Genomic DNA, 21,071 nt, shown 5'->3' on the forward strand with positions numbered 1-21,071 from the left:
ATTTGGTCAATTATATATCCTACAACAGTGGGTAAAACACATGGAAGGCTGTATTGATTTAGCCCAGACAAGATAATTTTTCCAGCCTCATCTTTTTCAAAAATGATCAGTGGTAATTCTTTCCTTTTTGAAAGTAGAAGAAAAAAAAAATAGATGATCAGTATTTTTGTCTTAATTTGTAGGTTTCTGTTTACAAAGCTCTAAACATCAGAACTTGGGGGGCACCTGGGTGGCTCAGTTGGTTAAGTGTCTGACTCTTGATCTCAGCTCAGGTCTTGATCTCAGGGTGGTGAGTTTGAGCCCTGAGTTGGGCTCCACACTGGATGAGGAGCATACCTAAAAAAAAAAAAGTCAGAATTGGGGCTGGGTTTTTAAATTTTATTTATTTATTTATTTGACAGACAAAGATCACAAGTAGGCAGAGAGGCAGGCAGAGAGAGAGGGGGAAGCAGGCTCCCCGCTGAGCTGAGAGCCCGATGTGGGGCTTGATCCCAGGACCCTGGGATCATGACCTGAGCTGAAGGCAGAGGCTTTAGCCTACTGAGCCCCCCCAGGCGCCCCGGGGCTGGGTTTTAAGTGGACTGTCCTGCATCTGCTGTGATTGGTGGAGGTACGATTGTGTCAAGGAACCATGCTAAGATGGATGTGGGTATTGCAGGTTCCACAGGGCCTGCCCATCAGAGGTTTCTCTCTTCAAAACAGATTGTGCATTCTCAAGGAGCGAGGTTTGGGAGTATGGAGGGCAATATGACTCCCCAGGGGGTGACAACTGATTCTTGGAGAAGGGGTGCGGGGACAAAAATATCTCAGATATTTCAATAGTACATTGACCTGTGGCCTTGCAAAGGGACGGGGTCCTTAAACAGCATATTTGTAGTGTTAAAACGTAATGGTGGGCATGATGGGGGAAAAAAACTGTCTTTTGGTGTAGAAAGCTGTGTTTATGACACTGCAACTCTCCTGGTGTGATAGACGTCAAGTGGGGATGATTAGGATGATGGCATACACTTTTTTGTTTTAAGCAGTCTTTACATCCGGGGCGCCTGGTTGGCTCAGTGGGTTAAAGCCTCTGCCTTCAGCTCCGGCCGTGATCCCGGGGTCCTGAGATCGAGCCCCACATCAGACTCTCTGCTCAGCGGGGAGCCTGCTTCCTCCTCTCTCTCTGCCTACCTCTCTGCCTACTTGTGATCTCTGTCTGTCAAATAAAAAATAAATAAAATCTTAAAAAAAAAAGTAGTCTTTACATTCAATGTGAGGCTCGAATTCAAGACCTTGAGATCAGGAATCCCATGTTCTACTGACTGAGCCAGCTAGGCGCCCCCACCTTTTTTTGTTTGTTTGTTTAAGTTTTTTAAAAATTTATTTGACAGAGAGAGAGTCAAGTAGGCAGAGAGGCAAGTAGAGGGAGTGGGAGAAGCAGGCTCCCCGCTGAGCAGAGAGCCCAATGTGGGGCTCGATCCCAAGACCCTGAGATCATGACCTGAGCTGAAGGCTGATGCCTAACGACTGAGCCACCCAGGCGCCCATTTATTTATCATTTTAATGTGGTAAGAACAATTATTATGAGATCTAACCTCTTATCCAAATTTTAAGTGTACAACACTGTAGAGTTGACTAAAGGTACAATGGTGTACAGCAGATCTTTAAAACTTTTTCGTCTTGCTTAACTGAAACTGCCTGTTTATTAGTACCACCTCATTTGTCCCTACCCCCAGCCCTTGGCAACTACCAGTCCACTCTTTAGTCTATGACTCTGATTACTTTAGAAATCTCATGTAGGCCACCTGGGGGCCTCAGTCAGTTAAGTGGCTGTCTTCAGCTCAGGTCATGATCCCAGGGTCCTGGGATTGAGCCCCACATCGTGCTCCCTGCTCAGCGAATAGCCTGCTTCTCCCTCTCCCTCTGCCTGCTGCTCTGCCTGCTTGTGTTCTCTATCTCTGTGTCAAATAAATAAATAAATAAAATCTTAAAAAATAAAAAAATCTCATGTAGGTGGAATCATGCAGTATTTGTTTTTCTGTGACATGTTAGCATATTTAGCAGAATTATGTAGCGCACTGTCCTCAAGGTTCATCCATATTATTGCATATGAAGGATTTATCTTTTTATTTGTTTGTTTTTCAAAGTTTATTTATTTATTTTTTGGTAACCTCTATACCTAACATGGGGCTCAAACTTGTGACCCTGAGATCAAGAGTCTCATGCTCTTCCAACTGAGCCAGCCAGCCAGCCCAGGATTTACCTTTTTAGAGGTTGAATAATATTCCATTGTATGCGTCTACCATATTTTCTTTATTCATCCGTCCATTAATGGACATTGAGGTTGCTTCCACAGCTTGGCTATTGGGAATAGCGTTGCAGTGAAGATGGGAATGCTTATCTCTCTTCAAGATCCTGATTTCAGTTCTTGTAGATAAATATCTGAAAGTGGGATTGCTGGATCACATGGTAACTCTATCTTTTATTTTTTGAAGATTTTCCGTACTATTCCATAATGACTGCGCCATTGTGCATTCCCCCAAACAGTGCACAAGGCTTCCACTTTCTTTTTTCTTTTCTTTTTTTAAAAGATTTTATTTTATTTTATTAACTATTTATTAACATAGAATGTATTATTTGCCCCAGGGGTACAGGTCTGTGAATCGCCAGGTTTACACACTTCACAGCACTCACCATAGCACATACCTTCTCCAATATCCATAACCCCACCACCCTCTTCCTACCCCCCTCCACCCAGCAACCCTCAGTTTGTTTTGTGAGATTGAGTCTCTTATGGTTTGTCTCCCTCCTGATCCCATCTTGTTTCATTTTTCCCTTCCCCACTCCCCAAACCCCCCACTCTGCCTCTCAACTTCCTCATATCAGGGATATCATATGATAATTGTCTTTCTCTGATTGACTTATTTCGCTCAGCATAATAAAGGGTTCCACTTCCTGCACAACCTTGCCAACACTTGTCTTTTGTGACATACCATTTAGCAAGCATGTAGTGTGTAGCTAGGGACCACGCTAAGTACCATGTATGTGTGATGTCAGTTAGTCTTCAGAAGACCAACTATGAAACTTGAGGCTTGGAGAGGTTAGGCAAGTTGTCCTGGGGAGACAGCAATGTTTAGTGTTTGAGAACTCAGACCAGCATGAGGCCTGGTGTCAAAGGATCGCATTTACTAGTCATTTGATTCCTTCGATTGTAGTGTTTGTGATTATAGATATTATGATTTGTTTGCAATTTGTTTGTGATCATATGTATTGTTTCCTCAATTATAAATTAGAAATATAACCTGTACCTCGATAAAGCGTTGTTGTAAGAATTATATGAGAAAGTGCACTTAAGTGCGTAGCAAAGTATATGAGTAAATCTTGGTTATTGTTATCATGATAATAATTTTTATTAGTAAAGCTTCGGTCTCAGTCACTTCCCTTTTGGTTTCAACTGGAGTGCTACGTATCGGCTTCCGTATGCATGCTTTTTTTGCTTATGTATGCTTCTTGGGTTTAGTTTCTTTCCCTGAACTTGATAAACATCCTTAAATATGCTTCTAGGGATAATAAGCTGGCGTTTCAGGGTATAACCAAGCATATAACAACATTCAACTTCATAGATGCTATTTTATCTTTCAAATGTATTTGATATTTGAGATGTGTAGTCAATAAAAGGCAAATGACTAACTAGAACATTTTTTGTACATATACGTCAGAGGATTAATATAATTAATCTCCAAAAAGCTTTTATAAATCATTAAGGGACAACAAATATTCCAATAGAAAAAAATGGGCAAAGGATATGAGGCAATTTATTTATTTATATTTTATAAAAAGTTTATTTTTTTTAATAATCTCTATATCCAATATGGGGTTTGAACTCACAATCCCAAGATCAAGAGTCACATGCTGTTCTGACTGAGCCAGCCAGGAGCCCCAGACATGGGGCAGTTTATGCCAAAACAAAATACAGCTGGCTGATAAACATGGAAAAGTATATATTTTGTAGTATTATGGCAATGAGTTATCATTTTTGCTCGTAAAATTGGCAAAGCTTTAATCAGAGTACCTTTTGCTGGTAAAAATACAAAAAAGTGAGCAATCATACACCATTGTTGACAGCATAAAATGATTTGACCCATTATTAAAAAGAACAGCTATTTCTAGACCAAAGTTTGTATGTATCCAAAGACTTAAAAAGTATGTAAACCTTTAACTTAACAATTCCAATTCTAGGAATTTAACTGAGGTAAATTCAGATGAGTGGAGAGATGTGCATTTAGAGATATTTAGCACATGTGTATTTGTAAGAATAAAAAGTTAGAAGCAACCTAAATGTTCAGTATTAGCTGTTACGGTTGTTATTGTCAAAGACGAAATTGTTCAGTGAGATGGAAAGATTTTTTTTTCAAGTAATATGGTTGAAGTAAAAAATCAGATCAAGGGGCCCCTGGGTGGCTCAGTGGGTTAAAGCCTCTGCCTTTGGCTCAGGTCATGATCTCAGGGTCCTGGGATCAAGCCCCGCATTGGGCTCTCTGCTCAGCAGGGAGCCTGCTTCCCTTCCTCTCTCTCTGCCTGCCTCTCTGCCTACTTGTGATCTCTGTGTCAAATAAATAAATAAAATCTTTAAAAAAATCAGATCAATGCTATGATACCATGTTTGTTTAAGAAGGAGAAGTATGCATATAGCCACAGAAAAATATTGGAAGCACATATTCCAAAACTTTGGATTTTTTAAAAGTAATCCTGGGACACCTGGGCGGCTCAGTTGGTTAAGCGCCTGCCTTTGGCTCAGGTCATGATCCGGGGTCCTGGGATCAAATCCTGCATCAGGCTCGTTGCTCAGCTGAGAGCCTGCCTCTCCCTCTGTCCCCCCACCCCCACTCGTGCTCACTCGCTCTCTCTCTCTCTCTCTGACAAATAAATAAATAAAATCTTAAAAAAAAATAAAAGTAATCTCTACACCCAACATGGGGCTCAAATTTATAATCCCAGTATTAAGAGTTGCATGTTCTACTGATTTTGAAAGCAATTGCCTTTGCATGTAGAATGGTTTTTAGGTGATTATTTGCTCTTTCTAAAACTGTTCTGGGATGAGCATGTATCATACTTTAGTTGGCTGCTGCATAACAGACAATTGTAAATTTAGTGGTGTAGAGCATCAGTCATTTTCCTGTGTACAAGACCTAGAATTTGGAAAGGTCAGAGCGGGACAGCTTGTATCTGCTTCGTTATGTGTCTGACCTTGGCTGGGAAGAAACTGAAGTCTGCGGGTGACTTAACAGCTGGGGACTGGTATTATCTGAAGGCCACTTCACTCACAGGTGAGATCCCTGGCTGGGAGAATTTAAGAACGGCTCTACCCACTGGAGCGCCTCCTTGTGGATGCTCCATGGGGGGCGGGTAGCTCCATCTCAGTCTGGTGAGCTCTGTGCAGTCGGACTCCTGAAGCTCGGGGCTTCATGCAGCGGGTGGTACAGTGAGCAAGCCAGACGCTGTGTCGCTTCCTCTGAGTTGGCCTTGAAAGTTGTGTGGTATTACTTCTGCTTCTGTTGGGTACCAATTCCTGGTTCATCCATATTCAAGGGAGAAGGGTCATAAACACCACTTCTTGGTCACACTGTAGAAAAGTGAGATGAGGGGCGCCTGGATGGCTCAGTGGTTAAATCCTCTGCCTTCGGCTCAGGTCATGATCCCCGGGTCCTGGGATCGAGCCCCGCATCAGGCTCTCTGCTCAGCAGGGAGCCTGCTTCCTCCTCTCTCTCTGCCTGCCTCTCTGCCTACTTGTGAACTCTGTCAAATAAATAAATAAAATCTTAAAAAAAAAAAAAAGAAAAGTGAGATGAGAGATACTCTTACTGCCTCTTTGGAAAATATACACCTATTACTCTTGCAATTTAAAAAAACTCGGGGGCACCTGGGTGGTTCGGTCATTAAACTTCTGCCTTCAGCTCAAGTCATGATCTCAGGGTCCTGGGACTGAGCCCTGTGTTGGGCTCCCTGAACAGTGGTCACCCTCTCCTTCTCCCCTCCTTGTGTTCCTTCTCTTGCTATCTCTCTCTCTCTGTCAAATAAATAAATAATCTTAATAAATAAATAAACTCCATAAATTTCACTGTATTTTTTATTAAAGCTTATTATAAAATACCTAAGAGCCTAATTCTGTGAGGTTTGGACTGGAGAAGCATTTTACATGATTCAGTTGAGAACCATCTTCCCAAGTATCTGTGTGTCGTTCTCTCTGTCTTGGTTGAGTTTCCTGCCCTTGATGTGTTCCTGTGTATGGGCACAAGGGTGGAAGTGGAGATGAATTGGGGGTAAGGTGGCCAGATACAGTACTGGCTGCCCAGTGACATTTGAATTTCAGAAAAGTAAGTGTGTAAGTATAAGCATGTCCCAACTATTGTATGGACCATATTTATACTAAACATTATTCATTGCTTATCTGAAATTTAAATTCCACTGGGCATTCTGTATTAGTTTGCTAAATCTGGCAGCCATAATTGGGGGGACATCTGGAGCTAAGCCTGAATGGGTCATTGCCATATTCTCTTGACTCTCCCTGTGCTCAGCGATGAAGGGAAGAGCTTTTGGCAGTGGTAGAGAGGTTCTATTTTCAGTGTGGGCATCAGCATCCTCTGAGAATAGAACAAGGGGAGAGATGGGGTGAGGGAAAGAATGTCTTCAACATGTGAGAGGGATCAGCCAGTAGAGGCCGGAAACCTGGGCTGGATTCCTGGACTTGTTGAAAACTCCCTACGACCTTGGGTAAGTCACTAAATCCCTCTGAGGGCCAAATGTGTTGTGTGAATCATACTGACCCAACATAGGAGTGTTGGGAGGTTGGATATGAGAGGAGGAAAATTGCTTTGAAAACCTTACAAGCATCTTTAGAAAGGAAAATTGAAGTATTGGTGCAGTTCTCTTCCCTGGAGCCTGGTGAGCTCAGGACGGTGAGAGGGACACCGGAGGGGTTTCTCTACAGGCTTTTCAATCATGGGATCACATCCTTGTTTTTATTTGCTTGTTTATAGAGAGGGAGAGAGAGAGGGAGGGGGAGAGGCATAGCAAATCTTAAGCAGGCTCCACACTCAGCACAGATCCTGACATGGGCTTGATCCCATGACCCTGAGATCATGACCTGAGCCAAAATCAAGAGTCAAGTGCTTAAGCGGCTGAGCCACCCTGTTTTTCGACAAAATAGCACACCAAGGCGCGGTTGCTTTTTAGAGTCTATCATCCCCTGTCCCACCGTGAGCTGCAGGAGTGAGGAAAACAGCAGACTTTTCTGTTAAGTAGTTAAATGTGTCGTTAAGTCCTGCTTTCTCTCCATCTTCGTTTATTGACTGGGACTCTCTTCTTCAGTGGAGTTCACACAAGTTGAAGGCTACTGTGCTTTAAAAAGTTACATTCTTTTCCTCCTCTCTTTGCTAAGATTCAGTTTTAGTAGCTAAAATTAAGACTAGTGAAATTATGCCTGTTTCCAAATGGAGGGCTGGCCAATGACAAAGGGTTTTTTTTTTGTTTATCAGTTGCTAGGTAGAAAAGGATCTTGCATAGCTGCAACCTGGTATAGTTCCACAGAGTGAGAGAACGCTGCTGTAGGAATAAGGAGGTAATTTTTATATCATTCCTGTAAAAGATGGAAGAGGCAATCACATTTTTATTGCTTAATTGTTGACACCTTAATTAGAGCAAAATTTCTATTAATTAGGAACCAGTTGGTCCTCAGATTCGCCCCACCCCAAGTCTGCCTTTTAGCACTGAGAGCATTGTTGAGCGAATACTCAAATACTTGCTGAGTATTAATTTAGTGAAACAGGTCACCCTTAAGAAAACTTCACATTTTAAGTTTATTAATTAATTTATTTTTTAACACCTGGATTTTTTTTTTTTTTTAAGATTTTGTTTATTTAGTTGAGAGAGAATGAGAGAGACAGAGAGCATGATGGAGGGAGAGGCAAAGGGAGAAGCAGACTCTCCACCAAGCAGGGAGCCTGACATGGGAGTTGATCCTGGGACTCTAGGATCATGACCTGAGCCGAAGGCCGTCACATAATCAACTGAGCTACCCAGGTGCCCCTCACTTTTTTTTAAGTTTATTAAAAATAAATACACCAATATTTATAGCAACAATGTCTACAATAGCCACACTGTGGAAAGAGCCCAGGTGTCCATCAACACATGAATGGATAACAAGAGGTGGTACATATATACACAATGGAATATTATGCAGCCATCAAGAAATGAAATCTTGTCATTTGTAACGACGTGGATGGAACTAGAGGGTATCATGCTAAACAAAATGAGGCAATCAGAGAAAGACAATTATCTTAGAATCTCACTGATATGTGGGATTTAAGAAACAAGGCAGAGGATTGTAGGGGAAGAGAGGAAAAATGAAAAAGGTGAAACCAGAGAGGGAGACAAATCAGAAGAGACTCTGAATCTCAGGAAACAAACTGAGGGTTGCTGAAGGGGAAGGGGTTAGGGAGATGGGGTGGCTGGGTGATGGACATTGGGGAGGGTATGTGTTGTGGTGAGTGTTATGAGTTGTGTAAGACTGATGAATCACACACTGGTAGCCCTGAAACAAATAATATATTATACATTAATAATAATAATAAAACAAAAAAGGAATAAACAAAACATAAATAAAAGAATTTTAAGGATATCATGATTTGTGTATACATTCAGTTCAGTTTCTCATTTTTGTATTTCTTCTTTTTAAAGTTTATTTATTTATTTTAGAGAGAGAGCAGGAGGAGGGGCAGAGGGGAAGAAAGAGAGAGAATCTTAAGCAGACTCCCCGCTGAGCACAAGCCTCATGCAAGCTCAGCTCACCACCCTGAGATTATGACTTGATCCAAAAGCAAGAGTGACACACTTAACTGACTGAGCCACCTAGATGCCCCTCTCAGTTTTGTATTTCTTTCTTTTTTTTTTTAAGATTTTATTTATTTATTTGACAGAGAGAGAGACAGATCACAAGTAGGCAGAGAGGCAGACAGAGAGAGAGGGGGAAGCAGGCTCCCTGCTGAGCAGAGAACCCAGTGTGGGGCTCGATCCTCCAGGACCCTGAGACCATGACCTGAGCTGAGGGCAGAGGCTTAACCCACTGAGCCACCCAGGTGCCCCAATTTTGTATTTCTTATTTCAAATGTAACATTGTGGGCAGGGTGTATTATGGGACTTCTGTCTAGAACTGTGGCTGAGGCCTGGCAAAATCCTTAGTCATTGAGAAAATATGAATTTATATATATATATATATATTTTATATTTGTATATAAATTGTTTATACATATAAAAACATATATATAAAAGCACTATATGGTACTTAGTCAAGGGGAAATGTTTATATATATACTTTTTTTAAAAAAAGATTTTATTTATTTATTTGACAGACAGAGATCACAAGTAGGCAGAGAGGCAGGCAGAGAGAAAGGGGGAAGCAGGCTCCCTGCTGAGCAGAGAGCCCGATGCGGGCCTCTATCTTAGGACCCTGGGATCATGACCTGAGCCAAAGGCAGAGGCTTTAACCCACTGAGTCACCTAGGTGTCCCTGTATATATACTTTTTAAAGATTTTGCTTATTTATTTGTCAGGGAGAGCACAAACAGGGGGAGTGGCAGACAGAGGAAGAAGGAGACTCCGCGCTGAGCAAGGAGCCCAATGCGGGGCTCAATCCTAGGACCCTGGGATCATGACCTGAGCCAAAGGCAGACACTTAACCAACTGAGCCACCCAAGTGGCCTGGGGATATGGTTATATAAAAATTGCTTGCTTCACTTAAAAAAGTAAAAATTAAAAAAAAACAACAACAACTAGGAATCTAGGATATGTACTTATATCACCAAAGATTTAATTTACACAATTGCATTCACAAAATATTCTTCATAATCGGAGTTTTACCATATGTTAGAAAACATCCGCTAAATTCTTCTGCCCCTGGAATTATTTATCCATTAATTTATTTATTATTTATCCATTAAATTATTTATCCATTAAATTATTTATCCATTAATTGTGGATTCTTTTATGGTTTAGGCTCTACTTAGGCTACTTGTAGATTTCACAGATCCTGTTCATACATTAGATCCTTACGGAGGTGGGATCTTGTTCATTTTATTCTCCAGGGCTCGGCACATAACTGACTCTCTGTAAATACTTGATGAACAAAGTGAATGAACTCATGAATAGTCGTTCTTAAATTTGGGTCTTCTAAGAGGGCTTAGAGAGGTTAATAAACGGTTTTAAGGATATTTTGATTTGGGTATACATTCTGTTCAGTTTCTTCTTTTTGTATTACTTCTTCTTTTTAAGATTTAGTTTTTTATTTTGGGACTGTTATGTTTGATTGCCAGTCAGCGTTCATTATTGATTTTAATTGCCTGTAAAGTGATGTACACACACACACACACAGCATAGATATTGATGTTGTCTATATGTGTACATCTGAGTACATATATATTTACTGTAAAGTATTAACTATTCTTAATATTCAAAGATACCCCATGAGACTTGGATGCTCAGAGGAAGTTTGGGAAGGGGACCAGAGTTAAAAGGGGGCTTGAAGGATGGAAAGCATTTCATAGTATCTTTATTTATTTATTTTTTCCATTTCAGAGTATCTTGTGAGGCAGACAGGGTAAGCAAGGATGAGGAGGTAGGGAAATGTGAGTTCATGCTGGGGAGGAATGAGACATAAGATTGGAAACTTAGGGGTGCCTGGGTGGCTCAGGGGGTTAAGCCTCTGCCTTCGGCTCAGGTCATGATTTCAGGGTCCTGGGATCAAGTCCTGCGTGGGGCTCTCTGCTTGGCGGGGAGCCTGCTTCCTCCACTCTCTCTCTCTGCCTGCCTCTCTGCCTACTTGTGATCTCTGCCTGTCAAATAAATAAATAAAATCTTAAAAAAAAAAAAGATTGGAATCTTAGGTTGGGGACAGGCCTTATAACCAATTTGTTTCCTTTTTTGTTGTTTGTTTTAAAGATTTTATTTATTTATTTGACAAAGAGAGACAGTGAGAGAGGGAATACAAGCAGGGGAAGCGGAAGAGGGAGAAACAAGCTTCCCGTGGAGCAGGGAACCCGATGTGGGGCTCGATCCCAGGACACCAGGGTCATGACCTGAGCCGACGGCAGACATTTAATGACTGAGCCACCCGGGAGCCTCAATTTCTTGCTTTCTTTCCACGTGTGCGTATCAGTATCTCATGTATAGCAATAAAAAGTAATTCAAACAGACCACGTAGACTTCACAGCAGTGACTTATCAATAATTATAACTAATCTCTTGAAAGGGTTCTGGAGAATTAAATTTGTTACTCAGATAGTTTTTCTCTTTGGGTCCAAACCATGTCAAGTGTTTTCTGTTGCCTTCTCAAGGACAGCATGCCTTCCCACGTCTTTTACGCTCACACCTGCTCTTCTGTGGCAGAGAAATGAAGGGGACATGGGCCTGCCTGGCAGTATTGGGGGAGGGTCTGCACGGGTCTCCCTTGCTTTCCTTGGAGACAAGACAGAGGTCTGGCCTCCAGCTTTATGATACTTCGGTTAGAGCCGTCAGGCTGGCCTTAGCAGGACACATTTCCTATAAACAGTAAGAGAAAACAAATATCCTTAATGGCTACACTCAAAGTGTCGTCAGCGACTCCCGACACTGCCTGCCTATCCAGATTAAGTTGTGATTATTGATAAGTCTGTGTGCCGGGGATTAGAATACAGCTTGTGTGTATGCATATTGGGGTGACAGCTCAGGACTCGATGTTGGGGGGAGCACCTGAGAGCTGTGTTTTAAATCTAAGTAGAACCCACTGATATGTGAAAATACTTAAAAGTTTTTTCATTTCTAACAAACGGATTATTACTGTGTTGTCCGCCTGCTTCAAAGACTTTTTAAATCTCTGAGTATTTGACACAACTGGCCAAAAAAAAAAAAAAAATTATTCTAGTCATTTGTCTTTGCTCTTAAAATTTTTCTTTATGGGGAGCCTTGGTGGCTCAGCCGGCTAAGCGTCTGACTCTTGGTTTCCACTCAGGTCATGATCTCAGGGTCATGGGATCGAGCCCACCTCTGACTCTATGCTCAGCACGGAGTCGGCTTGAGGTCCTCTCTCCCACCTCTCCCTCTGGCCCTCTTTCCGCTTGCTCACTCTTTCCGTCTCTCTAAAATAAAAATAAATACATCTTAACATTTTTTTTCATAACTCCAAATAAAACTGTTTTCATTCCTTTTATCCTATATTGCTGGGGTAGGGATTGTGTTTCAGTTTCTTTCTAAAAATACCAGTTCAACCATTTAAACTTAGAGCTGATTAGTGTTGGAAGATAAGACATTTATATTGATTGCCTTGTCTCTTAAAATTTTTTTTTTCTTCCATCTGGGTAGTGATGATGGTATGAAATTCAAAAGATCTTAAGAGTTCATGTTGAAAAGGAAGTTTTTCTCTAATTTCCCTTACTACCTATTTCCTTTTTTTTTTTTTTTAAAGATTTTATTTATTTATTTGGCAGAAAGAGAGCACAAGTAGGCAGAGTGGCTGGCAGAGGGAGAGGGGGAAGCAGGTTCTCCACTGAGCAGAGAGCCCGATGTAGGGCTTGATCCCAGGACCCTGAGATCATGACCTGAGCTGAAGGCAGACACTTAACCAACTGAGCCACCCAGGCGCCCCTATTTATTTTCTCTTCACAGAAGCAACCACTGTTTCTTGTTTATAATTTCAGAGAATTCTACAGCACATTTAAGCTTGTGTGTATATCTCTTTAAAAAACTTGCACACAGGGGCACCTGGGTGGCTCAGCAGGTTAAAAAGCCTCTGCCTTCAGCTCAGGTCATGATCCCAGGGTCTCGGGATCGAGCCCCGCATCGGACTCTCTGCTTGGCTGGGAGCCTGCGTCCTCCTCTCTCTCTCTCTCTCTCTCTGCCTGCCTCTCTGCCTACTTGTGATCTCTATCTGTCGAATAAATAAATCTTTAAAAAAAAAAACTTGCACACACACATACGCACACACACGCACACACACACGTGTCGGCATATATGTTCTGCACCTTACTTTTTGCATTATATATTCTAGATATGTTCTGCATGTTACATATGGAACCGTGTAACTCCTTTCAGTAGCTACATAATATTCCATTTACCCAAGCAGTTCTTTAGCTAGATGTTTTGTTGGTTCCAGTGGAAATTCTTGTACAAGTCTCACTTGTTGTAAGTGTGAGCCTAAGTGTAAGATAAATTTCTAAATTTGGAATTGCTAGGCCCAACAGACTATACATTAAATACTTTTCACACACATTTCCAAATAGCGCCTCCAAAAACGCTATATAAATTTTATTGCCACCAACAGTATATGCAAACGCTACTTGGCTCATTTTCTCACCAAAACAGTGTGTCATCAGATTATTGGTACGTGCTAGTATGAAAGTGATAATGCTGTCTCATTATAGTTTTAATTATTGTAAGTAAACTGAACATTAAAAAATATGTATAAAAGACCTTTGAACTTCTTTTATGTAAACTGCTTACCCTTTTACCTATTTTTTTTAAAGATTTTATTTCTAAGCAGTCTCTACACACAATGTGGAGCCCAAACAACTCTCAGATCAAGAGTTGCATGTTCTTTTTTTTTTTTTTTTAAGATTTTATTTATTTTTTTGACAGACAGAGATCACAAGTAGGCAGAGAGGCAGGCACAGAGAGAGGAAGGGAAGCAGGCTCCCTACTGAGCAGAGAGCCCGATGCAGGGCTTGATCCCAGGATCCTGAGATCATGACCTGAGCCGGAGGCAGAGGCTTAACCCACTGAGCCACCCAGGTGCCCCAAGAGTTGCATGTTCTTAAGAAAAAAAAAAAAAGAGTTGCATGCTTCTTGGAATGAGCCAGCCAAGTGCTCTAACCTTTTATCTATTTTTGGTGATTTGTATATCTATCTACTATATATCCTAAAATTATTAATGAATTATTGGTTTATTGTCCTGTGATGTTTGTTGCACATATTTTCCTCATATTTTGTGATTTCTAAATTTTGCTAATATATTCTTTCATGGCTTTTTAAAAAAAAGATTTTATTTATTTATTTGACAGAGAGAGAGAGACAGTGAGAGAGGGAACACAAGCAAGGGAAGCGGGAGAGGGAGAAGCAGGGAACCTGATGTGGGGCTCGATCCCAGGATGCTGGGATCACGACCCGAGTTGAAGGCAGAGGCTTAACAACTGAGCCCACAGGCACCCCTCTTTTATGCCTTTTTAAAAATTAAAGATTATTTATTTATTTATTTATTTGACAGAAGCACAGTGAGATGGAACACAAACAGGGGGAGTGGGAGAGGAAGAGAAAGAAGGAACCTGATGCGGGGCTTGATGTATGGCTTGATCCCAGGATCCTGGGATTGTGGCCTGAGCCGAAGGCTGCTGCTTAAAGACTGAACCACCTAGACATCCCTCTTTTATGGCTTTTTTATGTTGTAGCCTACTAAAGCTTCCCCAAATCCGAGATTATTTTAAAAATTCTATGTTTTCTTCTCAAACTTGTGCATGTGTGTGTGTTTGTGTGTTTATACTGAAATCTTTGCTTCAGTTAGCATTCATTTTTGTGGTAAATAAGGTAGGGATGTCTTATTTCTTCTTCTTTTTTTTTAAGATTTTATTTATTTACTTGACAGACAGAGATCACAAGTAGGCAGAAAGGCAGACAGAAAGAGGAAGGGAAGCAGGCTTCCCTGAGCAGAGAGCCCCATGTGGGGCTCAATCCCAGGACCATGGATCATGACCCAAGCTGAAGGCAGAGGTTTTTAAGATTTTATTTATTTATTTGTCAGAGAGAGAGAGAGAGAGAGAGAGCGAGAGAGCAAGCACAGGTAGACAGAGTGGCAGGCAGAGGCAGAGGGAGAAGCAGGCTCCCTGCCAAGCAAGGAGCCCGATGTTGGACTCGATCCCAGGATGCTGGGATCATGAACTGAGCCGAAGGCAGCCACTTAACCAACTGAGCCACCCAGGCGTCCCTGAAGGCAGAGGTTTTAACCCACTGAGCCACCCAGGTGCCCCAAGGGATGTCTTATTTCTCATTTTTAATTTTTTTCAGGTAGCTAATCAGTTGACACAATACTATTTATTTATTTTTTAAAGATTTTATTTATTTATTTGACAGACAGAGATCACAAGTAGGCAGAGAGGCAGGCAGAGAGAGGAAGGGAAGCAGGCTTCCTGCTGAGCAGAGAGCCCTATGTGGGGCTCGATCCCAGGACCCTGAGACCATGACCTGAGACGAAGGCAGAGGCTTAACCCACTGAGCCACCCAGGCGCCCAACACAATATTATTTATTAATTAATCTATCTTTTCCTTGTTTATTTAAAATATACTTTCATTGTGCACTAAATTCCTGAGTAAATTTGTTTTTATTTCTAGACTATGTTTTGTTCCATTGATGATACCAAATAAATCTGACAACTTTTAAAGGGAGTTTTGCAAAATGATTCAGAATTTAATTAAAACAGTATTTCCTATCATTTTAAGATTTTATTTATTTATTTGACAGAGAGAGAGAGATCACTAGTAGGCAGAGAGAGGCAGGCAGAGAGAGAAGGGGAAGCAGACTCCCTGCTGAGCAGAGAGCCCAATGCAGGCTTTCATCCTAGGATCCTGAGACCATGACCTGAGCCGAAGGCAGAGGCTTAACACACTGAACCACCCAGGCACCCTTCCTATCATTTTAGATAATGAAAATCACCATGATTCTAAGATATTTTATTTTTTAAAAGATTTTATTTGACAGAGAGAGACACAGCGAGAGAAGAAACACAAGCAGGGGGAGCGGGAGAGGGAGAAGCAGGCTTCCTGCCCAGCAAGGAGACCAGTGTGGGGCTGGGTCCCAAGACCCTGGGATCATGACCTGAGATGAAGGCAGATGCTTAATGATGGAGCCATCCAGGCGCCCCCTAAGAGGTCTGATTTTTTATTTGAGCTTTGATTTGTTAAAAGACCTTTAGACTTATTCAATATTTAAGCCCCACTTTCACTCAAAAATGCCTCCACTTTGTGCTACTAAAAATTGTGGGTTCTCGGGGCGCCTGGATGGCTCAGTGGATTAAAGCCTCTACCTTTGGCTCAGGTCATGATCTCAGGGTCCTGGGATCCAGCCCTGCATCTGACTTTCTGCTCAGTAGGGAGCCTGCTTCCCTTCCTCTCTCTCTCTCTGTCTGCCTCTCTGCCTATTTGTGATCTCTGTCAAATAAATAAACAAACTCTTAAAAAAAAATTGTGGGTTCTCATACAAACATTAGGCACGAAACAAAATATTTCACAGTAGTTTTATTAAATCTTTTTTGTTTGTTGTTTTGTTCAATTTTAATATTAAAATATATGAAAACCGCTATTGGCAGTATCATTGTTGTCTCCTTACTGTATCATTCAAGATGAAACTTTCTTTTCTTTTTTTTTTAAAGATGAAACTTTTAAATATGTCTGCACTTAATTTTCTTCCAAGTAAAAATTTTTAAAAATTGTGGTAACATAAAACTGATCTGTGACCTTTTTCCAAGTGTATGTAGTTCAACAGTATTAAGTACATTTGCATTGTCGTGCAACGCTCCCCATTAATCATTTACTTTTTTTTTAAGGATTTTATTTATTTATTTGACGGAGAGAGATCACAAGCAGGCAGAGAGGCAGGCAGAGAGAGAGAGAAGAGGAAGCAGGCTCCCTGCGAAGCAGAGAGCCCGATATGGGACTCGATCCCAGGACCCTGAGATCATGACCTGAGCCGAAGGCAGAGGCTTAACCCACTGAGCCACCCAGGCACCCCTAATCATTTACTTTTTAAAATAAAATAAATTAAATACATTTACTTTTTAAAATAACTTTTTAAAATAAATCATTTACTTTTTAAAATAAATGTATAGGTCGCCTGGGTGGCTCAGTGGGTTAAGCCGCTGCCTTCGGCTCAGGTCATGATCTCGGGGTCCTGGGATCGAGTCCCGCATCGGACTCTCTGCTGAGCAGAGCCTGCTTTCCTCTCTCTCTCTCTGCCTGCCTCTCTATCTACTTGTGATCTCTCTCTGTCAAATAAATAAATAAAATCTTTAAAAAAAATAAAATAAATGTTCAGCTTGCCATGAAAAAGACAGAGATCAGCTTAAAAATGATACGTTGACTCCTGAGAAGCAAAAGCCAGTCAGTAATTTGAAACTGATGTGCGTAGTGTCTTTCTGGAACACAAATGCGTTCTATAAAAAGGAATGTGTTTCTTGGCTCTAAGTGCCAATACATTAAGTCTGGCCATTTAGAAATTGATCTGAAACCTGGTTCTTAAACTCTCTTATTCAGCCTGGACTCAGAGACCAAGCTGTGGCTTCTGTCCTCGTTACTCATAGGACAACAGGACGTGTCAGCAGCCTCCACTCAGTAGCTGTGGCCTTCTTTGTGGAAGTGCCCAAGGCCCACCTGGAGCCTTTTAGGTTTTGGATGAGGTGCTCCTAAGGTTACTTAGATAAGTGAAGAAAGCCCTCTTTTGTGTCCCCTGCCCCCTTCTCATCTTGCTTCAGGTGTTGCTTCCATCAAATGAGCCACTTAATCTGGGATTTGTCTTTTTTTTTTTTTTTCCTTCATGTAAACATATGTTGGTGGTGCTGTGAATGAAAGGTGCTAGCCAGCCATATTGCTGCTCACTACCACAGAAGAAGTGTTATCGGGGCGGGATTCTAAAGACTGTCCTTCTGAGTGGAGTGGCCCATTTCCAAAGGGAGTGTTTTTTTCCCTCTGTCATGTGGAGGGACATATGTTAATGAATGGGGGCAGGAGAGAGGCAATTAAAGGAAGCTCTTGGCCTCTGGCAGCCGCATCAGCTCTTGGAGCCGAATCAGGAGCAGCTGTGCAGCTCTTCCTGACAGAACCCTGAGCCTCCACACGCTGAAGAGGCTGCTTTCCGGCCGATTGCTGCCATGACAGAAAACATAAGGGGCCTCGTCGGTCCATTTTCCGGTGGCAATTGCGCTCTGTTCTGGACCTTTTTGGTGTACTTATTTGCACAGCTTGTCTCCCAAAAGTTAAAAATTCACCTCCTGTTATGGAAAATTACAGGATGTGACAGATTGTCTTTGTGACTGGAATTAATCTTTGCATGAGAAAGGAAGAAAGAGGTCCCCTCTCTCCACTTTCTAAACCACGTTGAGAGAAGCTGGAATCTGAAGGAGCACCAAATCAACCAATGCAAGTTAGTGAGTGTGAGAAACCGTATCAGAGCCTTGATTCTACCTCCCCACCCCCCATCCCCCCCCCCCCCCCGACCCCTGCCGGTAGCTGACTTGAAGACTAATAATAGTATTTTCATTGTAGGGTCGCAGAGAACATGAAGTTAGTTAACAGACACAGTGGTCAGATGAGTGCATTGTACGAAGTCATCAGGTGCTAGCTAGTGTGGTAAGTGTTCTCATCACCACTTCGTGTCTCAGGCCATCTCTCAGTGTGTTCTGAGACATCAGCCTTTCTGAGAACCTCTCTTTTAGGTTTGCCTTTTGTTGAGCATTTGCTTCCACTTGCTGTCAAGAGGCAAAAACTGCCACGATCCCTATTTCTCTGTAAACAAAACAGAAACAAAATAGAAACAATGTTATTTCAGATTTTGTTTCGGATCATAGCTATAAATCACATTGCCCCCCCCCCCAATAAATGATGTTTTCTTTAAGTGTAATTGTTCATAGAAAGATATTTTGGAAGAGAAAATGGGTCCTGGAATCTTAAACTTGGAAGGTTTTCATTCATTTATTCCACTGCCAGAGGCTGCAGAAATGAAGAAGCAGATGTGGCCACTGCCCTAGGGAAGCTTTCCTTCTAGAATTGAAAACAGACAATAAACCTATGAATACGTGCACAGAGCAATTAAACCATAAATATATGTCACAAGAAAGCAAAACAGGCATTTGCTAAAGAAGTGCCTGATGAGGTGAGGGGTTGCTATATCGGGCAGTCTGAGATTTTTAAAGGAGGAGACATTTGAGGTCTGGAAGGTGAGGAGGAGGAATGAGCCCTACAAGATCCTGGGGAAGAGTGTTCAAACCAGAAGGAACAACATGTGCCAAGTTCTAAAGCCGAAGCCAGATGGGTTTGTTGGAAGGGGTGAAAGGCTGTGTATATAGATAAAGGGATAAATTGAGGCTTGGGAGAGGCAGGCAGGGCACGATCTTTTAGGATCTTCTCTCATGGTAAGGAATTCGGATTTTGTTCCAGTACGTGAAGTCCCTTGAGGGCTTTAAGGGGAAGGCCATGACTTATGACATTTTTAATTGCTTTGGTTGCTGAATGGAGAATGAATGGAAATGATGGGCAAAGAGTGGGACCAGGGAGGCTGTTTAGGACCCTGCTGCAGTGGTCCTGGTGGGAGACATGACAAAGAGGCTTGGGCTAGGGACATCTTGCAGGATAGAAGGGTCACTGTGGGGACATGTTGTGAACATAGAGTTGATATGACAGGCTTGTATGTCATGGATGTGCAGGTTGAGAGAATAAGACTCAAGGTGTTAAGATGACCCTACCCCAAGGTTTTGGTTTGAGCAATAAGTGACCTTTGGTTTGAGCAATAAGTGACCCCAAGGTTTTGGTTTGAGCAATAGGTTCATGTAGTCTAATTGTCTTCTGACTTTTGAATTCTATGAGCTATTAACACAGATGAAAGATTAGGGGGTAGATGAAATAGTGATGCTATTTTCAACTTTGCCATGTAAGTCAAAAACAAAGCAGCAGCTATCATTTCCTATGACTGTTATTTAAAGAAGAGTGGAGACTAAAGATGAAATGGTAGGAAGGAGGGCGCCTGGGTGGCTCAGTTGGTTAAGTGTCTTCAGCTTAGGTCATGATCCCAGGGTCGTGAGAGTCCTGCATTGGGCTCCCTGCTCAGCAGTGAGTCTGTTTCTTCCTCTGACTTTCCCCCCTTCATGTTCTCTCTCCCTCATTCTCTCTCTCTAATAAATAAATAAAATCTTAAAAAAAGATAAGATAGGAAGGATTAATTTTGTATAATCTCATAACTAAAAGCAACCCTTTATTCATTTTTATTTTACTTTTAAAAGATTTTTCTTATTATCTCTATTATTATTATTATTTTTTAAGTGGGCTCCACGCTGGCAACTCTGGGATCAAGACCTGAGTCGAGATCAAGAGTCAGACATTCAACCAACTGAGCTATCCAGGCACCTCAAAAGATTTTTATTTTTAAATAATCTCTATACCCAACATGGGGCTCAAATTTACAACCCCGAGATTAAGAGTCACATGCTCCAAAGATTGAGCTAGCCAGGCATCCCAAAGGGTAATCCTTTAAATTCAATAAAGTGAGCTCTAGGAATAATTCATGACTTTGCTTTTTTTTTTTTTTTTTTAATCATTTTGTTTCAGATCAGTAGAAACTGTCATAGCTGGACAGATATTTGGGAACCGCTGGTTTAGTTCATCTTTCCAGTTTAGGTGGAAATCCTAATTATGGCATCCCTGACAGATGTTCTTGTAGCTTCTGCATGAATACTTCCCATGGAGGGCACACACTGTCTCAGCAGGCAGCCCATCCCACTGTGGAGGAGTTCTAACTGATGGATGGCTTCCCTGCCAGCCCTAGATCCTAGCCCTGTCTGCCTGCCATACACAGAATAAAGCTGATCTCTTGGCAGCACTTCATCTTTCAAACATCTGAAGACATCAGTCATGTCCACCTTTTTCAAAAGGCAAACATGTCTAGCTCCTTTAACTAAGTCTCACTGGATCCAAATGTGGAGTGTCTAAACAGCATAGGCATGGAGGCTCCCAAGATTGCCACCCTTGATGTCCCACAGCAGGCATTCAGTGGGGCTTTGGTATCTGTCCTTCTGCCCAGTCCTGCGCACAGGAGGGGGAGAGTTGGAGAAAAAGCGTCTATCTCCCTTTAAGTGGATTTAGGCTAGATATCTGGACATCTATTTTGAAATTGAGGCAGGATGAGGAATTTAAATGCACACACAGATCTTGATTTCATAACCCCCTTGGGCATTAACATCATTTGAGAGAGACCTGGATTTAGAGGACAAATTAATTCATGTTCAGAGCTTTAGGGCTTAAAAAATCCATATTTGC

Source organism: Meles meles, chromosome 1 (assembly GCF_922984935.1).
Source record: "Meles meles chromosome 1, mMelMel3.1 paternal haplotype, whole genome shotgun sequence".
NCBI classification, from domain to species: domain Eukaryota; kingdom Metazoa; phylum Chordata; class Mammalia; order Carnivora; family Mustelidae; genus Meles; species Meles meles.